Source organism: Brachycentrus maculatus, unplaced genomic scaffold, assembly GCF_059751285.1.
Source record: "Brachycentrus maculatus isolate JH-2025_06_01 unplaced genomic scaffold, ASM5975128v1 h1tg000007l, whole genome shotgun sequence".
NCBI lineage: Eukaryota > Metazoa > Arthropoda > Insecta > Trichoptera > Brachycentridae > Brachycentrus > Brachycentrus maculatus.
Genome location: NW_028280762.1, coordinates 2,045,428 through 2,069,000, shown reverse-complemented (window position 1 = coordinate 2,069,000; position 23,573 = coordinate 2,045,428). Strand labels below are relative to the sequence as shown.

Here is a 23,573-nt window from a genome sequence, read left to right as displayed (position 1 = left end):
GCGGGAGCAGCGGGTGGCAGCTAAAACAAACCACGGGACAAAAATGTCGAACCAAACGCACCGGCTGAAGCTTCAGTCGCGCAATCATGAAAACCACCCTTTCATTATTTGGCACTTTCATACCTGAGTGGTGCGTGGCGCCGGATGGGCTTAAACTTAATGATGGAAGGATCGGACGCTATGTGTAATTTTTTTTTCGCTCGACTTCCGTTGGCATTTTGTTTTGGTATACGGAGTCAATGTAAAAATAATCAACCGAGCCACGACCGTTCCTCGCGCGTTTAACTATAACCAACGGTTTGAGATGGGAATTTCTCGTGTATTTTCTTGCTGTGTAATGTTTGAATCACTTTCCACTATGATGTTTTCTTTGTCACGCATCTCGGACGCCATTATCAACGGAATATGATATCATCATATAAATGAAGCTTGTTTTATTACACATTATACCTAATATTCTCAGGTTTCAACAACTGTACAATGCCTTAAAGTTTAATTTCTAAAATATACATTAAACACACACACACACATATATATATATATATATATATATATATATATATATATATATATATATATATATATATATATATATAAATATATATATATATATATATATGTATATATATATATATATATATATATATATATATATATATATATATATATATATATATATATATATATATATATATATATATAAATAAATATACATATTTATATGTATATATTCTCTTTCTCTCTATCTTTGCCAATATTCTTTGCCTCTTCCACGTTCATGCATCTCCTCATACATACCCGCCGATTGTTACGACTCATAACCTGACCACTTTCAAGTATTTGGCATACCTGATCGTGCCTTGTTTTATCTCGGTCTTTCTCTACAAATTAAAAAGAAAAGACTAAAAAATTATATATGTCACATTTAGAAACATATGGCTTGGAAATAACAGTTAATTCATCTTGGGAAATATCATTATTTCTTATTATCTATTATGACACATGTTTCCATGTATTCTGTATTATTTTCATCGTATGTAAAACTAAGTCTAAATTTTAGAGTTGTGTCCTTGGGACGTTGAAGGCTGAAGAGTTTTTCTTTTATTTGAAAATGATGCGATGAAATTAAAATTTTATTTTTTAAACTGGGGGAAGAAGCTGTTTCATTTTTTTCCACCCCGTCTTTACCCTTCAACGCCTAAAGGACACAACTCTAAAATTTAAACATAGCTTCACATATGGTATTTGAAAATGATGCGGAATTATTCGAAGCATGTGTCATAATAAATTTTAAGAAATAGTAGTATTTATCAAGAGAAATTAAAATTAACTATTATTTCCCAGCAATATGTTTTTGAATGTGACATTAATAATTTTTACTTATTTGTTTTATCACTTTTTTAAAAGTACAATAGTTATAAAAGCCTTCCAGGCATTAATGAAAGTTGTATTATTATGTCACAATAGATTTTAAGAAATAGCGGTAATAACCAAGTGAATATTAAATGAAAGATAGAAAGATATTACCACAAAATGACTACCGAATCCGTTAATAATACAAACAATTTCATGTTAGAGTTTTTCAAAGTTAGATTACATGTTTCAGTATTGAAATTTTGAGTATTAGCTTCATTAATTGATCCACCTCCGCTGTGTAATGGTAAGCGTGTTTAGCAACAAAGCTGGAGGTCCCGGGTTCGATTACCAGGGGGGAAGTGCAAACAAACATTAGTGATTTTAGACTCTTATATTTATTTAATATTACTCTGGAGCGTAGGAGTAATTGCTTAGCCTTCGTGTAAGTAACGATCAAGATAACACTGCACCAACCCGATGCATTCCCCTATGCATCATTGGGTGCGGATGAGGGTTAGAAGAAGAATTGATTAGGCAATTACTATATCTATCGACTGTTGTCAATTGCTGTAATATCTTTACACTTGGTTTAAATTTTACTCAGTAAATACCACTATTAATTTATATCTCTGGTATTGACACATCAATCGATGCATTCTACATCACTATATAATCTAAACGGTCATTGATAATCATAATGAATGCGTCGAAACTCGTATCACAATATACATAAATAAATAACAGTATTGACTTAATAAAAGTTAAACAAATATTAAATAAATCAGTAAAATTAAACTTTTTACGAAATTTGGTAACTATGGTAAAGTTTTGTTGTATTGCTTTGGATTGAAAATTTCTGGTATTTTAAAGTTATTTTAAACTAACGAAAACAACCTGGAATATATTGGGATCATATATCGCTCACTCCTTTCAAGAACGTCATAAATCAATATACTTGATTTTTCAGGAGAACGTTTTTAAAGTTTAAAAATATTATACAATGTATTAGAAAAAAATATCAAGCCTCTATTGAACTTTTTACTGCGCATCAGATCTTTTTAGGTAAAACCTGAAGGTTTTTTCTCCATTTGAAAAATATTTAGTATTTAAAATAAAAATCATTTAACAATACCTTTTCTTCAAAATGCAAAAACAACACTTTCTGCCCTGTAGCGGGTAAACATTAAGTTAAAAATATGCCACTTTTGCTGGGATATAGTACATTTTCTGGGCATTCCGAAAACATACAAAACTGAAAATCGACGATTTTTGATTTATGACGTTCTTGAAAGGAGTAAGCGACATGTGTTAATAATAGTAGAATAATATTTTATGTATTAATATTAAGTCAAACGCTGATTTTTGAGTCTTAGTTATATTTTATTGTTGAAAAAACACATAAAAATTATTTTGTGGCAATTTGTTCGCCTAGTTATGGCATTTTCAAACGAATGTCAATATTACTAAAATGTCCTCTTCTTAAGTAAAAATTTATGAAGTAAAACAAATTAATTAAGAGGTATTTTTCTCCGTCTTATTCCTCATTGCTGAGGGTTGTGACCCTTGCAGAAGCAATGACTCTTCTTAAGAGGTCTAAAAAGGTGAAAAGAGAGCATAGATTGAAAAAATTAAATTTGTCCTAAAAACATAAATAAATACACAGCATTATAGAAATAGTATACAATAACTTAGAAAAAGAAAAAAGATTTGCTAAAACTGTGTGATACTGTAGCAATTCCGTGGAAATATCATGCGTGGTATATTTCACTTTCATATTATTTATTGATTCGGCAATAACTTTGTGGAATGACATGATTATTTTATCAAAATTAAACACTTGAATATACCACTTTCATGAGTTTTATTTATATATACGACTAGTTTCGAAAACTTACAGATGTTTTCATCTTCTGGTAAAAATTAAGTTTTAATTTGTACCAGAAGATGAAAACATCTGTAAGACAGAGCACCAGAACCAAACTTAGATTCTTAATCTGAGCCAGAATGATACTTTTGAATTTTTTTATATTTAATAAAAAAAATGTCTTGTACCTAGTTTATTTTCCAATAAAAAGTTTCTTTCTTAATGTAAATTAATAAAATAAAATGCTTTGAATTAAAATTTCATCACTAACTTTTTCCAATCTCATTCTAAGAATCGTAAGTGATTATCTGCATTTTTTCCCAGATAAATGCGTGGAAAAAGTGACCAACTGCTTTAAGTATTTTTAAAAACTTTAGGAAAATTTCTAAAATATTATTTCTTCATTTTAATACTAATAATCATTTCTCTTCACACAAAAATAATCACAATCGTGAATACAATATTTCTTTGTTTTTAATTGATGTCGAAAGTGTAAAAACTGTTAAACGGCCCTCCTGAACATTTTACGTTTTATTAGTTGGTTACTTTCTCCTGTACGACTACGATGTATTCATGTATGTAATTTACAAATTCAATTCAAAACAAATTGTATTTTTAATATTCAGACACGTAAAAATCGATCAATACTTATATCCTTTTAAAATTATTTCATTAAATTTATCCACATTATTGAAATAAAATCATTTTAATCTTCAAAAGATAAGACGAAGACCGGGGAAAACTTGGCATGATCAAGTATTTCAAATACTTAAGGTGAAGTCGGAATCGGAAGAGATACCTGAATGTGGAAGAGGTGAAGACTGTTTGCAAAGACAGATTGGTGTGGCGTTCTTTTCTCCCCTGTTTTCTCCTCTTTCATCTCACCAATACAAGTCTTTAGTGAAAATTCTAGTGATTCAAGAACAATGTTTTAAAATTGGTTCATATATATAGATTTTTCAAGAATTTGAGAAATGTGGTTGTCACTACTCAAATTCAAAGCCCCGTAAATGCCCAGACTTCCATATTCTTCTTCATCTATGTTGAGATGTCAAAAAATAATATACGATAATTCAGCTCACTCAACCCTTTTAATACCAGTCCATTCCTTGGATACACGAGGGTAACAGAATATGTCTAGATTTTTAAATGGATTTTATCTTTGTTTTAAAAATAACCATAAATTTATAGTGATTTTTTACACAACGTTACATTAATTATAAAATGGAAATTCACAAAGTTCGTGCTTCAAATATAAATTAAATGAATTTTATCTGCTTGTTTTCGATGAAAACTCATTAAATACAATGGAATTCAGTCGAGTTTGTTAGCAATTTATTCAGATCTGGTAACACATGGGTGCAGAGCGACGGTAATTTATGGAGATGAGGTTTTAAAACGGATGAGGGTAGAATACAGGGATGTATATCCGTCTGCCAGATCTATTGTATGAACTTAATTGAGGTCAAACTTTCGATATGATAACAGAATATTAGAGATTATGTGAATTTGATTTTTTTTTCAAATTATATGGTTAGATATATTTGAAAAATCATTAATATTCTTGACATTTCTCTCACTCCTTTCAAGAACGTCATAAATCGAAAAACTTGATTTTTCAGGCGAACGTTTTTAAAGTTTAAAAATATAACACAATGTATTCAAAATAAATATCAAGCCACTTATCGAACTTTTTACTGTGCAACAGATCTTTTAAGCAAAAACCTAAAGGTTTTTTCTCAATTTGAAAAATAATATAACAATACCTTTTTATAAAAATGCAAAAACAACACTTTCTGCCCTGTAGCGGGTAAATATTAAGTTAAAAATATGCCGGGTATGTATGAGGAGATGCATGAACGTGGAAGAGGCGAAGAATGTTTGCAAGGACAGAGTGGTGTGGCGCTCTATTCTCTCTGCCTACCCCTGCGGGGAAGCGGCGTGATAGTTAGTTAGTTAGTTAAAAATATGCCTCTTTTGCTGGGATATAGTACATTTTCTGGGCATTCCGAAAACATGCACAGCTGAAAATTGACGATTTTTTATATATGACGTTGTTGAAAGGAGTGAGCGATTTCTACTTTTACAATATTAAAATTAATAACGCAGTTCTCTCCAATAAAGAGATTAAGCGTTTGTGCTTGGAGAGGGACATACACTTATTATTTATTGTTTATATTTGTTGATAATTTATTTTATTTTTAATTATAATTTATTTTTGGTGTTTTTTTCTGCCTTCTTTTCTTTCTTCGATGAACATGTATATAATGCATTTAATTTATTTTTCAGCATTTTAATTTCTTATTTTATTATATCTGTAGGAAGGTAATTGAATTTCTCGGTTCACAAATATTAAGAGTTAAGTTGGAATTGTTTGGTATTGCATTTTGGTATTGTATAGTCATGTTAGTATCTCAAAGATGAACTTTTCTTTAGATTTAAGTATTTTTTACCCTTAAAAAGTTGGAAATTTTGCTATTTTTTTAAAAATTGTCTCTACTATATGTATTATCAAAATATACATTATTATTCTGGTATAATATTCATTAAGAATAAGAACGAATATATGAACATATATTTAAATCCTTGTGGATAAAATTATTTACTCATAATATCTAAAATATTATTAAAAGTTTTTCTGGTTTATTGAATAAAACACTTTTCCATATTTTCTTTAATTTTAATAGTGAGAGGTCAAGACGTTAAGGGGTGATTATTTTCTATAATTTAAGGATGTAAAATGAGGTAAAAAGGTGACACTTTTCATGAAATTGATAATTTACGAAAATCAAATAAAAACCAATTTGAAATTTTATATTGAAGGAAAACAGACATTTTTTAAAATTAATTTTAACAATGAAATATAATTTTATCAGTGCTTAGGGTACTGCATCAAAATTGACGCAGTGTTATGTAAAGTTAAGTAAATATTAACGCAAAATAAAACCCCCCTTCGTCGAATCCTTGATCTCCAGTAGGGTGGCTAAATGCGCTCGCTAAGTATTATATCTACCGATTTGTCAAGCCGAAATAAATTATTTTTGTATGGATAAACTATTTACATTATTTTAAAAGCTGAAAAATCTGATCTTGAGATACTGTTATATTGAATAAAAAACATTTACGTTTTTTATTTATTGAAAATATATTTTAAAATAAATAATACTTGAAAAATAAAAATACTTTGTGTTCTGATCCACTCACATTTTTATTAACCAACTAGTTTCGGAAACAACCTGTTGCCCTCTTCAGGGTTTAATTTATTAAGGTTTAAGTATTTTTATTTCTCGAAATAATATATCAATATGATCCACAAAGTTAATGCTTTCAATATTGAAAACAATAATACTTGCGTCAAAAATCATATCAATTCGTATGTAAATCAATCGTATTTCCAGAGTTCAATAATTAATTGATTTTTAACGATTTATCGCTGAAAGAAATTGAAAAAGTAAACTTGTATTTAATAAAATATTATTTTGTCGTATATATGGTACCTTCGACAATTAACTGATAGCGTAATCAATCTCATTATTCAGATATCGCTCACTCCTTTCAAGAACGACATAATTCAAAAAACTTGATTTTTCAGGAGAACGGTTATAAAGTTTAAAAATATAACGCAATGTATTAAAAATAAATATCAAGCCACTTATTGAACTTTTTGCTGTGCAACATATCTTTTTAGGTAAAACCTGACGGTTTTTTCTCCTTTTGAAAGATATTTTGTTTAGTTAAAAAAAATAATTAAACAATACCTTTTCTTCAAAATGCAAAAACAACATTTTCTGCCCTGTAGCGGGTAAATATTAAGTTAAAAATATGCCTCTTTTGCTGGGATATAGTACATTTTCTGGGCTTTCCGAAAACATGCACAACTGAAAATTGACGATTTTTGATTTATGACGTTCTTGAAAGGAGTGAGCGATATGTAATACATATGCATGTATGTATTTGTTATCTGCAAGATAAAGTATGGAAAACATCACGTCTATATTTATGCCGTGCAATTAATAAGATCACCTAATATTGCTTTGAGTTGAAAGCACTAAACTATATTGAATACTTGAATGTATCTTCTTTTAGTTATGCCCTGTCAGACCTTCTTTCGTTTGCGATCACTCTAGCAAAGGACCGCGAAGGTCCTGCGCCGTCCGGAACAACTCCTTAACCCTTATCAGCGCCCTTGAGGTAGTATTTTACGAAAATGGCGCTATATAAATCATCCAACATTATTAATTTAATCAATATTATTATTATCCCGGTCGTATTATACTTAAATGAATGTTACACGTGTGTAAAGTGATCACTTAAACCAGCCTATGACGGTCGTAAGCCCCGTAAATGCCCAGACTTCCATATTCTTCTTCATCTTTGATGAGATGTCAAAAAATAAAACTTAAATAAACATGAAATTAAAAATAATTGGGGAAATTTTAAATGTTGTAATTATAACATGTGATCGGTCGACAAAAATAGTTATATTGTATGTATTATATCACCCTTATTAACGTTTTCAGAACGGGACGCTGAAAACACATTTCAATAACCTACTGATTGTTATTATGAATGAAAATTATGCGTCAATTAATTCTTTTTTCATTATTATCAATGTATTTTTATGGATGGTTTTCCATTATTTAAATATAAAAAACTACCTTCCACTTCTTAGTTTACGAATGTTAACACTACTAGTTTTATGAACTACAGATGTTATCGAGAACATTTGATCAAACACTGATTATTAGGGTCTACTAAGTTGTATATTTTATTTTTCTTAAACAAAAATGTTTTTATTATGTTTTATACGTATCGTTCAAAGTCAGTTCGTAAATTTTCAGGGGGTTATTTCTGGAAGGGATAAAACAGTATTTTAAAAGTATCTCCCAAAATGCATTCATCTCAATCAACTCTTCGAAAGTTCTAAAATATACCATATTTTGAATAGTGAAAGGAGTAACTAAAACTTTGAATGGGATTTTTCATCATTGAACCGAATGGCGCATAAGGAACTGCATTGGAATAATTCAACTTTTAAAATAATCAATTATCACTTTGTGAACAATATTCTTCGGTTAAGGATAAACGCTGAATATTTCTGATGGTATCTTATGGTGTATTTTTATTCAATGGTGATACTTTTATTTTTAACTTCTGTAATTTTGATGTTAAAAAGGTTTTTAAGCACGAAACTTATCAGGTTTATTATTTTCATTTAAGCTGACATTGATATATTGCTTCAGCTTTTGTTCAACCTTTATTTTTCATACAAACTTGTTGACCAAAGAACAAAGGAAATGCATGTAACTCGTTTTTTCTTAAAATATGGTGGATTTATCGGAATGTTTTTTTGTTGTTGTTGTAACTTTGTAACAAATCTACATTTAATATAAAGCATAAAGTTTATAAATAATTAACTTATTAATTTGAATTTCAATTTTTGTATTTTATTATGTTCGTCAATGTCTCTTAAATTAGTAATTCGTAATTGAGACAATTAGTTCAAGAAAAAGTTTTTTTTTTATATATATGGTAAATGAAATTGTGTTGATTGGTGCATATTACTATTACACATTTTCAGCATTTTTATAGGTTTTCTAATCTTGAAAAACTGAAATGTTCATATTTAAAAGACGGTAAAAGTAAAAAAAAAATTGTCATGAGATATTCATTTTTTATTTAACACATCAGTTTTCTTTAAAGAGTAACATTGTTGATTTTTAAATTTTGACACCTTGGAATACCGACATCCATTTTATATTTTCTGGCTTATAAAAACGCATATATATATATATATATATATATATATATATATATATATATATATATATATATATATATATATATATATATATATATATATATATATATATATATATATGTAATAAAATAACTAGGTACCTACCTATACATTTTATTAAGTACTTACAAAAAGTACCTACATAAAACAGTTCAACCACCAGATGCCGCATGCGTCGCTCAGGAGAAAACAAAAGACTTACGATAATATTATTGACTGTCAGAATCAGATAGATAAATAGATAGATAGATATAAAAATTATTATAAAGATAAATTAAGAATAAACTTTAATTACAAAGCAACATATTGTTTATTATATTATTATACACCCACTTTACATATTATTTACACCCCATTTACAAAAGAAAAATATTACCACGTTATAAAACGACAATTTTGTTAATTGGAAATGGATGATGAAACATTAGATGTATTAAAACAATTACTACAATATGTTCGGAGTGAGAGAGAAAAATTAGAAGATGATCAAAGAAAACGATTAGAAGATAATCAAAGAAGACGTGGAAATCTAAGAACTAGTGATAAAATTAAAGATAAAAGTCCATGTAAGATTTGTGAAAATTTAAATAAGGGAACTCGATATCACTCTGAAGCAACGTGCTGGTTTAAAACAAAAGAGGATGATAAGATTAATAATAAAAATGAAGATTTACAAATTACACAGAAACAGTGCTTGAAGAATGAAAATAAAAATAATGTGGAAAAAATTTCTACAAAATATAAAATAAAATATACTCCAGAAAAGAAAAATTTCGAAGCAGATTGTATGAGCAGGAATCCAGTATTAGAATCGAAGGAAAATGCAGATGAACAATTAAAAGTTGTAAATTTGGTTAAATTAAAAGATAATTTAAAAGATCAGAATAAAAATAAAGACATACAAATAACACAGAAACAGTGCTTGAAAAATGAAAATAAAAATAAAGTAGAAAAAACTTCTACGAAAGATAAAATAAAATATTCTCCAGGAAAGAAGAATTTAGAAGTAGATTGTCCAAGCAGGAATTCAGTATTAAACTCGAATGAAAATGCAGATGAACAATTAAAAGTTGTAAATTTAGTTAAATTAGAAGATAATTTAAGAGATCAGAATAAAAATGAAGGAATTCAAAAGAAAAAAACAAATGGATTGAAAAAAAACTGTGTCTACTTTAAAAGGGTCAAGAAGAAAAAAAAAAAAAAAGAAAAAAAAAGAACGAAAAAAAAAAAAAAACTTTATTATATCACTAAACTTATACAAGAAGATGATCCGGAGGACGAGTGAAAATTTTACTATGAATTTTCCTCCCCAAGGGGGGAGATGTAATAAAATAACTAGGTACCTACCTATACATTTTATTAAGTACTTACAAAAAGTACCTACATAAAACAGTTCAACCACCAGATGCCGCATGCGTCGCTCAGGAGAAAACAAAAGACTTACGATAATATTATTGACTGTCAGAATCAGATAGATAGATAGATAGATAGATATAAAAATTATTATAAAGATAAATTAAGAATAAACTTTAATTACAAAGCAACATATTGTTTATTATATTATTATACACCCACTTTACATATTATTTACACCCCATTTACAAAAGTAAAATATTACCACGTTATATATATATATATATATATATATATATATATATATATATATATATATATATATATACATATGTATATATACATGTATATATATACATATATATATATATAAATATATATATATATATATATATATATATATATATATATATATATATATATATATATATATATAAACATATAAATTTATATATTTTTTTAAATATTTAAACTGAACGTTCATTGCCAGCCATTATCAAATCATTATTATATTTCATAAGTACAACAAGCAATTTCTTAGAGGTTTTATAACATGCTACAGTGTCTCAGGGGATGTTATTTGGGACGTTAAATGTAAGATAATGCATTATAATATATATTTCGGCTCAACACAGGCTATGCCTATAGAGCCGTAAGCCACAAAATTAATAAAATAAAATAAAAATGTAGTTATGTACTTAAAATAATAAAAATATTATTTTAATTAAAAAAAAATTAAAGTCGTCATTTTGTGGTTGCCTGTCTCCGTAGTGTAATGGTTAACACATATAGCTAACATACCTTAGGGCCCGGCTTCGATTCCCAAGGGATACATAAAAAATACAAGTGTTTTGTTCACTATGATATTTTTTTAAAAATATTAATATGAACACTTGAAGCGCATGACTTTTTTATTTATTTTTTAGATGGAAGTTGTATTTATTATTTACCTTGCTTATTATGTACATGGTTATTAAATGCATTTTTGTTGGAGGGATTATCTGGTGTGGGCCAATCAGAAACTTCTCAGAATTTGTTCATTGCTGGGAGAAAACTCACGTAAAACTCCTCAGGAGAAGCGGGCCTGTTGATTATCGGCTACAGGCCTTCCGTTTCACTAGAAGAAGGTTCGGCATTTTGTGTCCTGGCTTGGTTTATATTTCCTTTGTCCTTCAATTCCAAGAGCAGTACTGATTGCCTTGCCTTCATGTAATGAACGATCAAATTAGCATTGCATCAATTTATTTGTAATGTGAAATGCATTATTGCTTGCGGATAAATGATAGAAATGATGAAATGAAGATTTAAAAAATATATTTTAAGTTTTTAATACATACATGTATTCTTTTAAATTTAATATCATCGTAAGGTTTTTTTATGATACATTTCATCTTCTAGACATTTCAACTTTACAATCTTAAAATTAATTACTCAGTTTTCTCCAATAAAGAGACTAAGCTCTTGTCCTTGGAAAGGGACTTACACTTATTTTTTATTGTTTATGTTTGTGGGTGATAAATATAATGAATTATATTTTTAGCTTTTATCCGAGAATAATCAGCCAACCTAAAATAGGATAGATAGGGGAAGGGTATGAAATGTAAATAACAACACCAAAAGCAATTATAAAGTTAATTTTTTCGCATGATTGGATAAAAATTAACATTCGACGACATTTCGCTGTCAAGAGTGTAAATAACAGCGTCACGATGGCGGCGTCGACGCCTCTCTTTGTTCATGACATTTTTATTAATAGCTGCATACGATAAAATAAAGATGGGTATTAATATGTTAAAGGTTTTTGTTTGTAAGCTGTAGTTTTTATATACAATTTATATTTGAAGCACCAACTTTTCCATTTTATAATTAAAATGTAACTTTGTTTTAAAATCACTTTAACTACAATGATTTCATCAATGATCACATTTGATATAGTGATTTTAAAACAAAGTTAGATTTTAATTAAACTTTATAAAATTAATTAACTATAAATATTAATAATTTTGTTTTTTTTTTGTTTTCCATTTTATAATTAAAATGTAACTTTGTTTTAAAATCACTTTAACTACAATGATTTCATCAATGATCACATTTGATATAGTGATTTTAAAACAAAGTTAGATTTTAATTAAACTTTATAAAATTAATTAACTATTAAAATTAATAATTTTGTTTTCGCCACTTTTTTATTAATACAATTTAACCTACCGGTTTCGACAATACCTTGTCATCATCAGGGTTTATTTTAAATCAAAAATATTAAAAACATTAAAATACCCTCACCAAAAGCTTCCACACACTCCATAAAAATCCTTAAAAAATAATTAATTTTATAAAGTTTATAAAATGTGCCACAAAGTGTCTGCGGAAAACATTCAAGAAATACATTTTAATTATTTGCGATTTTTTAGTTTATGGTTTACAGCTTGTCTGCCATTGTAGTGTATGGTTAGCGCGTTTGGCTGCCGTGCTGAAGGTCTCGATTTCGGTTCCTGGTTGGGTCAATATATATTTTTTTCACTCCAATATTTATTAAATAATTCCCAAGACCTTGGTCCATGGTACCTTGGCTTGCTCACCTCGCCTTCACGTAAATATCGATCAAGATAATACTGCGTCAAGACGATGCAGTGTCCTATACCTCATTGGGGGTTGGGATAAGGGTTAGAGGAAAGGAAAAGTAGTTTACAATTTGAAGTTCACAGAGTAGAGTTTACAGTTAATTTTCCTTATCAGTCTAGTAACTTAAGCATGTGTTGGCAACACTTGTTTCGCTTTCTATATATTTCTTGTATATATATAAATATATATATATATATATTTATATATATATATATATATATATATATATATATATATATATATATATATATATATATATATATATATTTAAATATATATATATATATATATATATATATATATATATATTTTTTTTTTATTCATTTAATATATTTACATTTTTATTTATAACATAATAACATTTGAATCATTTATACATATGTAGAACTTTTATATTTCGATTCGCTGTGCCTCTCCATAAAAGAGTCTGTGCTCTTGTGCTTGGAAAGGGACTTACACTCGTGACTTACACTTACTTACTTACTTACTTACTCTTATATATATATATATATATATATATATATATATATATATATATATATATATATATATATATATATATATATATATATATAAACTTTTTCAATTCATAATGTAGAAAGACATTTCGCGAAATTAGACCATCTAAAAATCTGAATCAATATAAGTAATTAATTCGTCGTATTATTGAAATTCTATTACCTAATCAAATACATACCGAGGTTCTTTGTGATACTAGCAAACTGAAATTCTAATTATATAAAAAATAAAAAATAAATATTGTTTAAACGATAAATATTTATGTCCAAGTTGTGGTAGAATGGGCTCGAACCCTGAAACTCACGAGACAGACCCGATTTTTTAAACTGTGATAAGTATATGGTATATTGTTTTAAAAATCAGATTGTGGTTTGCCTCAGTGGTGTTGTGGTTTTGGTAAACATATTACTGTTAGCACATTCAACTGCCGAACTAGAGGTCCCGAGTTCGATACACAAGGGGGTGGGGTCATAATAAATATTGGAGTTTTTTACTATAAAATTTATTGAATATTACCCTATTACATTGCCTTAGCGTGAGTAACATTCAAAATAACACTGCGTCGATACAGTGCCCTATGCACCATTGGGTGCGGATAAAGCAGCCAGTGAGTGACATGTCGAAATCCCTGGGATGCTCAGACTTCCATAATTATAATTTAGTACAAAAAAATTGTTTTTGTCAAAAAGTATTTTGACTTACTCAAAACTTTGTGAATAATAATAACTGGTTCAATTATAAGATGCATAAAAAATTGAAAATCATCTTTTCAGGCGTTTCCTAGTATGTAAAAATAATCCAGGGTTCGGATCTTATGCCCTATACACCATTCCTATTCAAAGCTAGCCGACCAAAACCGTCATTATTAAATTAAATAGCCGTGTTAGCAGAGGAAGACCGAGAAAAACATGGCACGATCAGATATACCAAATACTTGAAGGTGGTCAGGTTAGGAGTCGTAATGACGAGGCAAAGAATGTTTGCAAGGATATAGTGGTGTGGCGTTCTATTCTGTCTGCCTACCCCTGCGGGGTAGCGGCGTGATAGTTAGTTAGTTACCTTACTACGTATTGTAATAATATAATTAAAATGTAACTATAAAATCACTTGCGTGATTTTATAGTGATTTTAAAACAAAGTTACATTTTAATTATAAAATGGAACATCGCAAAGTGCTTCAAATATAAATTACATAAGTATATTGTGATAATTTATGGATGATATTTTAATAATATCTTACTAAATAGCTTTAAAATTTCACCTCCCGACATTGTTGCCTACCGTATTTTACCGAAATAACGATCTGCCTACACAATGTGGCATATTTCACCGTAGGCAAATTTAATTTATGTGAAGCACGATGAAATTAATGTTAAAATATACAAAATTAGAAAGCGTATTACGCATATCAATCCCACGTATCATTTTATGCGCAATTGCGAACAGCAACTACTACTGTCGAAAATTTCATTTAAATTTTACACTGTAAATGTACAGTGGTAAATTGGGTTTAATTTTGCAAAAAATGGAGATTTATTTGTTCACATATCGAAATTTAAAAAATATAAATTCTCGATTTTATCAAGTATACATGATCAAGAGTTAATTATCTGAAACTAGTAAAATAGTTTATATTTTTTAATTTTTCTCTCTGTTTTTTTGTGAGTATATTAGGTTAAAATAGATAAAAACAATAAAAAACGTAAGTATTTAAAAAGAACTCCACCGACAAGACACACAAGGTGGCTTAATGGGTCTGTGCAAAAGAATATTTTAAATATTTTAATAATTATTCTTTTAAATAAATGTATACAATAAGTGTCTTTTTTTTAATTTTCGAAGATTGGACGATTTTAGTAACACCATATATTTTTTTCCACTTTTACCAGTGACCAGGTTTCTTTGTCACAGACATCATCTGACTGGGTGTGTATAGTAAAATTAAAACTGTATAGTTTTTGTTATACTATATAAAATGTAGATTCACCAAGAAAGTACAAAACTTAAATATAGGTATATATTTTTTTATTTAATTTAAGTTTTACTTAACACCACTATTTCTTAAAATCTATTTTGACACGTGTTTCGATGCATTCCACATCATTTTCAAATACTGAATATTTTTTATCGATATTTTTAAAGTCAATTCAAAAGTAAATTTCAATAAAAATATTAATATCATATATTATTGGAATATAATTATTACTTATATGTTTTGTCAGCTTCCGTAGTGTAGTGGTTACCGCGATTGGCTAACGTGGGGTCTCGGGTCCGATTTCCAGGTGGGTCAAAAAAATGTTTCTTCGCATTTTACCTAATATTTATCTAATATTACCCTGGACTTATTTGTACCTGAAGCGTAAGACTATTCACTCTGGCTTCATGTAATTAACGATCGAAATAACTCTGCCTATAGACGATGCAGTGCCCTATGTACCATTGGGTGCGATTAAGGATTAGAAGAAAGCAGTTTTTTGCTGTAAGAATCGAAATTATATATTGTATTATATAAATATATAACAAACACACTAACCGCTGTAATGCGGAATCAGGCGTCAAGTCGTGAAATTAAAGATACAAAAATTTCAGCATCCAGGATTTTTATGAATGCTAAATATATGTATACTTATATAAGAAATATATTCTTTTGCTTTCGATGTCATTCAAGTATTGAGCTTACACGTTTTTAACATGTCTTCTGTGTCAGATGCAATATTAAGTTTTTAAAAATATAGTAGAAATATGCGAAACTATATTATAAAATATATTTAAATACTTAAAACGTTTAAAATTTGATGACGTGTAGGAATGCAAGTCCGCCGATAGCGCCGACATCTTGAAAATCAAACGCATTCCATTTTCAAGCACACTCCGGTCGCAGATTCCGACGTTGCCGTTAATTTTGAACTTTATTCAAAATGGCATCTCATAATCGCCGTCTACGCTCAAAATTTTGTGTCCGCTTTGTTCTCTATCGCCTTGAAGTCGATTGGCTCACCCTCGAGAGCCCCGGAGCGGCTGACGCGACGGCTACCGCCATCTATGAGGCGGCATCTAAGCCTGACCGATTAAACAATCATTTTTCATAATGCCCTTATTTTAATCGCACTTAGTCACAGGAAATACAGTAGATTTCAATATAGACTGTTGCAAATCAACAGTCAATCATTTTTCTTTATTCGGAAAGCATAAATCATGGTTAATATCGCTTAATTAACGCGGGAAAACGCTTTAAAAATGACGTGTTTTCGTGCATTATGTCAGGTTTATCATTAAATTGCAACGTCGCACGGCGTCGTTGTATATTTAATGTTTTTATTTTATTTGTCCTTATCGCTTTACGAATGGTTTCTCAAGGTTATCGCCATCCCTAATAATTGTGTGCATATTTAACCTGTTATTTTTTTACGCATTGCGTTGCATTATTCAACGAGGTAGATTATTTTCGCGTGTCTGGTAAATGCAGCGTTGCAGCAAATAACGCTTTCTCCGAGAGCTATAAATTTTTATAACGTTTTCAGCGAATCGTGTACAACATTGACATCTATCGATTTCTGAAAATTTAATTGAATAAAACGATATGTGACGCATAGGAAATATGTACGACATTGACTTTTGACATTTATTAACGGGTGTAGTATGTATAGGATGGTAAAATATTTACTTATGAAGAGATATTTTTTTTTGTGTATTATGTTATCGAAGGCAAATATTAACATTTTACATTTAAAATTATCTACAATACATTTTATCACGACGAATGAGGAAACGAAACGTACAATATCTCAAATATTAACATCACAAAGTTTAATTTTAATAAATATATAATCACATATTTTTTACACAAGCCCCAAAAAACTTCCGTCCATTTATATCTGGAAGGGTGAATATGTTTTTCATTATATATTATAGATCTCAACACAGACGAAACATTTGTTACTTAATTTTTTGACACCTCAACATATATGAAGAAGAATATGGAAGTCTTGATATTTACATGACTTATGACCTGTCGAAGACTGGTAAAATGAACACTTTACACACGTGCAATATTCGTTAAACAACCACACTACATTGTTTTTTAATTTTATTTTATATATATTCTCAATCTCATGACACAGTACATATGAGTTCACAAAAGCCATCTTTGTTGGATTGAGAAAGTTTTTATTTAGCAGACCCTTTCATTTGGATGTATGCAAGTTCCGAATTATTTTTACATACTGGGAAAAGTCTGAAAACATGATTATCATTTTTATGCAGGCAAGTTATTTTTATTCACAACATTTTGAGTGTGTCTAAATACGTGTGTGACAAAAAAGATTTTTATACTAAGGGATTATGGATGTTTGAGCAACTCAGGGCTTACGACCTGATACATAAAAAATGATAATGTTTTAAGTTTTTGTTTATTCTTAGATTGATATTTTCAGTACGCCTCCATAGTGTAGTGCTTACCGTTTGACTACCACGCTAGGGGTCCCGGGTTCGATACCTAGTAGTGTTAAAATAACGAAAATGATTTTTGAATAAAACATTTATTTAATATTACCCTGGATAGGTACCCGAAGCGTTGGACTGTTCATCTTGCATTCATACAATTAATGATCAACTTAATATTGCATCCATTGACAAAAATAATATTTGCCATTGAAATGTGTCTCCAGGAATATTGTACATATTACTTGTCTTTTTCTTCTTCTATCGTTATCCGTACCCAATGGTGCATAGGGCACTGCATTGTATTGACGTAGTGTTATATTGATCAATAATTACATGAAGGCAGGGTGATCAATCTTGCGCTTCAGGTACCGTCATATGAGAATATTAAACAAATATTTGATTGAAAAACACTTATATTTATTTAAACTCCACTGGGAATCAAACGCAGCATCCGGGAATAGAAGCCAAATGTAAAAATCATTACACTACGGAGTTGGACAAACTCGTATATATAGTGTAAGATTCGGTAAAAAAAACTTAAAGTTAATTTTTTTACCATTTTTAGTTCTGCATACATTCTAATAAAAATAAATAGATATACTGAGATTATAATAAATATTTACATTTTATTTGAACTTATCCAAGCCCTTATACCAAACATATTGTAACTAACCACAAACCATCACAACACTTCATGTAGGGGTAGGCAGAGTGGACAAAACGCCACATCACTGTGTCTTCGTTTGAATTCTTCGCTTCTTCTATATTCATGCATCTCCTCATATGTATGAGGAGATGCATGAATGAGGGTATCTACCCTCCAATTATTCTGACTAATGTCCATGCCCAAGTTTTTTGAGGGGTTGATCACGCCAGGTTTTCCTCGATCTTTCTCGGCTTCTATTTCACAAACTACCCTCGCCTCATATATTTGTTTTACCTTTCTTTTCTCACCCATTCGTTCCGAGTGAAGAATTTTGTTGAAAACAAATCGACCACTCCTTTCAACAACGTCATATATCAAAAAACTTGATTTTTCAGGAGATCGTTTATAAAGTTTAAGAATATAATGAAATATATTGAAAATAAATATCAAGCCACTTATTGAACTTTTTACTGTGCAACAGATCTTTTTAGGTAAAACCTGAATGTTTTTTCTCCATTTCAGAAATATTTAGTATATTTAAAAAAATAATTAAATAATACCTTTTCTTCGAAATGCAAAAACAACACTTTTGCCCTGTAGCGGGTAAACATTAAGTTAAAAATATGCCGCTTTTGCTGGGATATAGTACATTTTCTCGGCATTCCGAAAACATGCACAACTGAAAATTAACGATTTTTGATATTTGACGTTGTTAAATGGAGTGAGTGAAATAAGTCCTTAAAAATTAGAAAGCAAATAAAACAACTAACCAGCAGGGGTAGGCAGAAAATTGAAAGCCAACCACTCTGTCGTACTTCGCCTCTCCCACATTCATGCATCTCTTCATACATACCCGCGACCACGCCCAAATATTTGAAATACTTGATAATGCCACGTTTTCCTCGATATATAAAGCGTAAAATGTATCTACTTAAAATGATTTACGTATACATAAGTACCTTCTACTTTTAAACGTATAACTCATATAGTAGGTACATATTTTTAAACTTTTTTCTTTATCATATTTTTGATTTTTTGTTTACTGTTAAAATCTAATATTTGTAGTTTATATTAGCCTTTTTAATCTTATTTTCTTTCTGATTTGTATTGTATTCTTGCCGGTGCCCTTTCATTATAACATAAAAAAATGTATACCCACACACAGGCCATGCCTTTGTGGGATATTTTTTTGTATTAACATTTTTCGTTGCCAAAACTAGTTGGTTAACAAAAAAAATGTGAGTGGATCAAAAAACAAAGTCTTTTTATTTCTCATAATGACATTTTTATTAATTTTAGAAATCAAATCCTTTTCTATTTTTAGTTTGTACATAGCATGGATCATTGTAGTTGTTTTGATAGTAATAATCCTTCCAACGTTTCAGTACTTATTATCAAATGTTAATCATGCTCGAATCTATACATATTTTCATTCTTCTGTTTTATCATATACTATGTCCAATTCCAAAAAACTGTTTAAAACTAAAAGATACCTAAGAGTAAAATCTGTCATCTGTAACGGCAGCCTAAAATCTGTATCAATACAGATAAATCTGTATATATGGCAACACTGCTTACGATGTCAATGTTTTGGGTTGGAAAAATTACCAATTGTCTTCTGACATTTTGTTTATATGCTCATTCCAGAATGAGCATATAAACAAAATGTCAGAAGACAGACTTCCGAATCGTATCGCCCTTCAAGGAAACCCTGAAGGACGCAGACCCCCAGGCAGACCTCCAAAAAAGGTGGAAAAATAGCAAACAGTCAACATCCCAAGAGCGACAGGCGGAGGCTCAAACAGATTCTAAGGATCTACAAAAAGAAGAAGAAAAAGAATATTTACTATTTTTTTTAAATAATTTTTATTGATATTGTGGTAACGTGTAGCATAATATATCTTCTATAAATGTAATCAAGTAATTAAATATTCAGTTAATATTACATCAATAATGGAATAATTTTTCATTATTTTGTGTACGTGTCATGATAAAAATATTGAGTGGAAATTGCGTCAGCATTTTCCCCATAATATTATGTTCATTGTTCAGCATCAAAACGGATAATATTACCACAAAATACCCTTGTTCAATATAACAATCGTAATTTTAAATGCGCAATTTTTGCGTGACTTTTTTAAGGATTCGTAGATGTTAGCTACAATTTTTCTTCTTACTTATATAGAACCCACTATTGCTCATACTTTTTTCTTAACCTTTGCCTATAACAGTAATGTCCGGTTTCTTCACTTACACATATCCCTATAATAAACATACGCCTCTACTAAATCTTCAAAACTGAAGCGCAGAGGTCTGCTTCCACATAATTAACGATATATGTAGTTAACTTCTGGTCGATTCGATGCAGTGGTCTAAGCACCATTTGGTACACCAGTAAAAAAACCTAAATTCAAGTAAAATTTCGTCAAAATTCAAAACAGTATGTATTTGTACAAAATGGTTGACGTGAACACCGTCAAAATCCGAGAATATCTCAAACTTATTTATCTTACAATAAAATAATTATTCTATCCCTAATCCACACCCAATGGTGCATAAGCATTCACGCAGTGTTATCTTGGCCATCAATTGCCTAAAGTCAAGGTAGCATTCATTCCTTATTTCACCATTAATTTATTTATAAATTAAATGCTTCTATAATACTACTTTTGAGTTTATTAATTAAAGTACAACTAGTTTCGAGAACCAAATATGTTCTCATCGACATCAAAATGAAGCATCATGTACTTCGCATGCCTCCCGAGAGTCTTAACCCTTTCCGGTCCCCCAAAATTAAAAAAAAGGCTAGGTAGACAGTTACATTCCTATTGGAAAAAAATCTTTTGTCCTCTGTTCCACATACTGTTGTAATAGATACGAGTGACAAAAATGTAAGCTTGGAATTTAAAGAAATAAAACTAATGGTGATAAAAATGTCGAATAACATCCGACATGGGACCTAAGAGCAAAATTCGATGTCGAATGAGATTCGACATTGGACCAGTAAGGGCTAATCAAACTTGTTTTTTTCAAGGTTTCAGCCATCGAGTACGTCCACTGTTGACCATTTGTCGGGAGTTTTCGTCTGAACTTCGGGAAGCGGACTGGACTTGGGAGCTTGAAGGCAGTTTGCGGACTCCATATGCTCTCAGGAACGGATATGGATGAATTCATTTTGTTAACTGTCTAACTTTTTGTCTTGAGTAAATGGGTAATATATTTTTTAATTAATGTTTTACTTAGTAAATTAATAGTTATCTCAAAGTATCTGCAGAATCAATTAATGATAATACGTTTGTTTCATTAATTGGTTCGGCAGTCATTTTGTGGTAAAATCTGTTCATTTTTAATTAAAGTTTTACTTATTTTTGACATCTCATCAAAGATGAAGAAGAATATGGAAGTCTGGGCATTTACGGGGCTGACGAGCGTCATAGGCTGGTTTAAGTGATCACTTTACACACGTGTAACATTCACCAATTCTACCCATTATTGACAACCACACTACTAAAATTCTTGGAAGTTCTGTATATATGAACCAATTTAGAAACCTTGTTCTTGAATCACTAGAACTTCACTAGAGACATCTATTGGTGAGATGTAAAACTTCCATATTCTTCTTCATCTTTGATGAGATGTCAAAAATAATATGAAAATAACTCCTGTAATTGGAGATAATCCAGATTTTGTGAACAAGTATTTGGACACACTCAAAATGTTGTAAAGTTTTGCTTAGTAAATACCACTATTTATTAAAATCTACTATGACACGTGTTTCGATGCATTCCGAATCATTTTCAAACACCGTATGCGGAATACATCGAAACACGTGTCACAGTAGATTTTAAGAAATAGTGGTATTTACTAAGTAAAACATTAATTAAAAATGGATAGATTGTCCATTCACAAAGTGGCTGCCAAATCAATTGAGGGTAATAAAATACCTAATGATGTCAATTTTATCTGTAAATTATTATTAATATGTGTTTAATAACAAATATCTAATCATGAAATAATTTTTCTAGATAAAATATTTTATAAACTGTGTATGATCAATCAGTCATAAAAGATAACACGTTTTTAAATATTGTGTACGAATATTTAGTCATTTAAATGTTTTAAAATCGTGACAAAAACATTTTTTTACCATTAGCGATTTCATTAGCATTAGGTAAAAATAGATAAGATAGGTAAAAAATAAAAATCAGGATAATTTTAGGTAGTACAGCTCAAAACCTTTTAACAAAACGGGATAGCATATATTTTATTTTTGACAGAAAATCGGTATAAATTTATTCAAACCCTTATCCGTATCCCAATGGTGCATAGGGCACTGCATCATATAAACGCAGTCTTATCTTGATCGAGAGGGAGTATGAGGAGATGCATGTCGGGTATGTATGAGGAGATGCATGAACGTGGAAGAGGCGAATAATGTTTGCAAGGACAGAGTGGTGTAGCGTTCTATTCTCTCTGTCTATCCCTGCGGGGAAGCGGCGTGATGTTTAGTTAGTTAATTTTATCTTGATTGCTTACACACGAAGGAAAGGTGATCAGCCCTCCGCCTCAGGTACCAGTCCAGGGTTATATTGAATAAATAATAGGGTGAAAAAAATCACTTATGTAATATTTTATTTGACCTCCTCACTGGGAATCGAACCCGGGACCTCCAGAACGGTAGGCGAGCGTGCTGACCATTACACTACGGAGGCGGACAAAAACATAAATTTACTACAAAGATATTTCTTAATTTCCCTAGACCTATAAAACTCAAAGCGCGGATATTTCCATAAATCTTTATTTTATACTTCTTAAACGTAATGTATATGTAAAAGGTATGCATAAATTTATAATTATATACATATTCACATGTTTTTATTTCTTCTCCTTCCTTCTCTCTCCAAGTACGTATAAAATACGGGGGAGAAAAAGAGACAACAAAAATAAACATGGTTCGGAGGTGCTGCATA

The 23,573-nt window shown here is 29.7% G+C and overlaps 1 long non-coding RNA gene across 1 annotated transcript in view; it reads left to right on the top strand.

Moving 5' to 3' along the window:
* The window catches only part of LOC148313618 (uncharacterized), a 43,122-nt gene extending 21,361 nt beyond the window's left edge, over positions 1–21,761 (top strand). Inside the window, exon 3 of the long non-coding RNA XR_015837564.1 lies at positions 21,638–21,761. This is a non-coding gene — a long non-coding RNA (uncharacterized LOC148313618). The remainder of the gene's footprint in view (positions 1–21,637) is intronic.
* Positions 21,762–23,573: the final 1,812 nt, after the last annotated feature.